Source organism: Habropoda laboriosa, unplaced genomic scaffold, assembly GCF_001263275.1.
Source record: "Habropoda laboriosa isolate 0110345459 unplaced genomic scaffold, ASM126327v1 scaffold33, whole genome shotgun sequence".
In the NCBI taxonomy this organism is placed as follows: domain Eukaryota; kingdom Metazoa; phylum Arthropoda; class Insecta; order Hymenoptera; family Apidae; genus Habropoda; species Habropoda laboriosa.
Window position 1 is genome coordinate 2,530,480 of NW_017100187.1, and position 4,095 is coordinate 2,534,574.

The following is a 4,095-nucleotide window of genomic DNA, read 5'->3' on the forward strand; positions in this document are numbered from 1 at the left end:
GTCCGGTATACGCTGTCCTAGCTAACCTAGCAGCCGCACTAAAAAGAAAAAAAAAAAGGAAAAGGAAAAAAAAGGGAGGCACCACATACATAGACACGAACACATCCTCCGGTAATTTAACTTAATCAGCCGCGCAGAACGACTCACTCTAGCGTTTAAGGTGAAGTCAACTATACGCAGACAGTGAGAGGGACTCTTTTTTAAAAGCAAATCAAACGGCCCAGTGATTTTAACTACCGTCCTTCTTTAACTCACCCGCCACTTCCGTGGCAAGTGTTTCGCAGGTATACTTCCTACTATAGATCCTTTTCTCGCTATTTATAGTCACCGTCTTCTTCCTCTTTCGTTTCCTTCTTATACGTTTCTATTAGGTCATCCTATAAGTTCCTATCGAATTTTATAATTTAGATTAATATTTCCAAGGAACCTTTAAATTTGGTAAAAAAAACGAAAACGCCTTCTCATTGCACAAATTTTTCTTACCATTTGCTGACTGCCACGCCAAACTTTTCATTATTCCAAGCATAATATTACTATTATAATTTTCTTTCTTTTAATTCGAAATAATGTTATAGTTAGTTATGATGCCGAAAATTTTTTAGTCGACGATATTCATTTTATTTTGATTATTCTAAACGTTCGAGGCACTCCGGTTACCAATAACCACCGTGGAGGAAAGAATCTCCGGTTACAGGTGATCAACGTGGCAGTGAACGTGTTAAAATATTTGTCACTTTCGGTACGAATTAACGAGACGATCTAATAGAATAGTTTTCTCTCTCTCTCTCTCTCTGATACATGGAGCTCGGTGAGATCTAATTCGCGAGTGTATTTTAAGCTTTGCAAAAATCGAATACGTATATCGTTAGACGAGCCTGTTCCTCCAGTTAGTACTCTCGACGTCTAATAAAACCTCCGCTTCCTTTACGAGTCTTCGATTACAATCTAATTACATATTCATAATTTCCTCCTCCAGCCGCTAGCAACAGATTGGCCGGCAAACGAGCCACGAACACACGACAAACCAGCTCCTATTAATCGATCAGAGACGAGTTTCAACGCGTACGAACGAATTCAGGCGAACTTGTGTGTACGGGACGTATCGGTTATTACGCGCTTCCGAAGACGTGCTCTCCGTGTTACGTGAGATTAAGTCCCGTTGCCGTAGATACAAGCGTGGAAAAAAGGTTATATCGCGTACACCAAAGAGTATAAAATGGTGTTCCAAGGTGATTAGAAACACGGAGAACGTTTCCTTGTGTCTACGATCACGGGACACTCGCGTCAGTGTATCTAGCGATCAACGAGTGTATAATCCATTATAACGCTTAAACGTAAACTATAATAGTTTTCACTGAATCTCGAGGTGCTGCTCCGGGTATCGGTACTCTTTTTTACCCCGAGGTACTTCTCGTTTCTACTTTAGATAAATAGAACAAAGTGTCTCTACGAAATTGGAAGTACCTTGTGTAGGTATAGAGAGTGTTCCCACGAACGGTGGACTAGGAATAATTAACAAAAACATTTTTCGAAATAATAATTCTCCGACGATTAGGAAAGATCGATTTGTTTTAGCTTCGTTCACCCGTTCACGGAACACGCTATACATTTACGTCGTTTCTTCGATTCTTTTGCAACGAAGAATGTACTATTATGATATAGTAGATTTAGTATTTTTGTAAAGAAAAAAGAAACAGAAGAAAAAAGAATCGAAAAACGTGGGAGTATCGACGTTTCACCGTCACGTGGAGCGTTTTACTTTAGTTTGTAACTTGTGAGAAAAAAAAAAAGAGAAAACGCCGAGAGGCGTTCGCGTAACTGGGTCCAACGTGGTGGTGGGTACAGATTGTAAAATTTACATTTAAAGAGAACAGAGGAACAAACAAAAAAAAAAAAAAAGACGCGCAAACGTAACACTCGTAACCCATGATGAGCTATTATGCAAGAAATCGAAAAACGGATAAAAAAAAAAATATGTGTAAAATGTTAATTCGGTTTACAGAAAACCGATTGCCTTGGCGACAATAATTTTCTGTGGTCTGACGATTGCACAAAAGTCTAGTTAAATAAAAACATCGTATGACAAAAATAATTACCTTTGAAGCAAATTAAATGTAACGTATATTTCTACGTTATGAGATGGTGTAGTTAGTGTTTTCATAGCTATCCTTGTCTCGATTCTCGCAGACGTTGCGTAACATGATACCCCAATGTTTTGGTTTATATATAAAATAGAGAAGAAACCTTGAAAACACCTTAAGCTACATACACACGTAGCTTCAAAATCTACACGTTGTAAATTGTAACGGAAAATAGCTTAAAAATTGTACGTTACGATGTTCTGCAATATTTCTACAAAGTGCAATAATTTCGTGCGATCGTCAAATCGGGAATTTCCGTCGTCGATCGGAAACACTCGACGAAAGTGTAACAGACGAGCGTTATCGTTTCATCGTATTCGCGGCATTGGTTCATAGCGACATTGGGGACAAAAATGCCTGTATAGAGTTCTTTTTGTAAGGATACGCGATTCCCCTCCAAGTCCCGCAATGTTTCTCTGGACCTTTGTCCAAAAACTTACAACGAACTTGTGTAAATAACGAAAACGTAATAAATCTTGTAACCATAAACGAACATGGCTACTCAATGCTTCGAAAAGAACCACGCATCTTCGTATTATTAATTGCACACATTAGTCGCTATGAAATTTACCCAAACAATTGCCAACGAATACGCAATTCATCTTATAAAGAAATAAAAAAGAATATTATAACGATATAACGTTAGACTAAGCTCATACTCTACGTAAATGATACTAGAAAAATGTTGGACAAAGTTCAAATACGTTTTCTATTGGCAGTTAATGGTTTTCCCGCCAACGCCATATTGGCTTAGAAATAACAAATGCGACGAATTATTAACTCACCATTTGCGATGAATTTCCTGGCAATTCGAATTTACCACTTGCTCCAATATCCTCCAAATTATCCAGTATCCGTCGTCATAGTCGCCTACGCTTGATACACACACATTTACACAAACACTCGTTCCAACACGAAAAAATATGAAACTTCGATCGTTTGATCGTCCATCGAAAACTGACGCGGCTACAACGAAGTTTTATAATCTTTTGAATGTTTTCGTTCGCGTCTTCGTACTTTACGCGGCCTTTCCGACCTTCGCGCTAAAGTTTCTACGATTTAAGAATTACGAAAATAGAATATGTCTCGAATAAATTGCGAAACCATTCCTACGCGATCTGTGCTCGAAGATCGGACTTTGATTGAATGATTCAAGAGGGATCTTTTACATCGAAGAACGTCAAATTTTTGCAAACTACGTTATATTACGAAAGAATAGTGATTTAAATAACTATTTTTATCACTTTAAAGGAACAATAAGCTGTTTGACGTTGATAATTTCTCATTTTTCACGAGCTTCGCACACTGCTTCCACGTTTGAATTACACCAAGCGTTTCAAATTTTAGTTCACAGCTCCGTCGCCAGAGCACGATGTAGCCCAGGTACGTATCAAGTTTCCACAGTACCAGGGAACTATGTTCTTTTGATAAAGTTTACAAAAATTTTCCAATTTTTCAATTAAATTCTCGTTATCGTTGACTAGTTTCATCGTCGAACTTCAGCAATATGCTGTAAAGCAGTTTCTGCGCAGTAAGACTGGATTTTATTATCTGCGCAAAGAAGAGGGAAATTCAAATATGAAAACTGAAAGAATCGTTAGAAAAGAATTGATTAAAAATGCAACATCTACAAATACAAGTAGAAATAACGAAAAATATATTGTGGATCATGGGAATAATTCAAAGATCTCGCAAAGTATCAAACGAGAGTGTCTTCTTTTTTATTGAATTATATATAATTCGTTTTTGGAAAATATGATATATATATATGTATATAATATAACAAGAAATATAATTAGACTGACATGAGTTCTATCAAATTGTCCGGCTCTCTATGATGTTGTGCATCTTTGGGTTGGTAGTATAGCTCTTTTTGTTTCCACCATACGATTCCTAATTGCATTCACCTTCTCGGTCACCTTCGCGACGCATATGCATACGAATTCCCCGATTC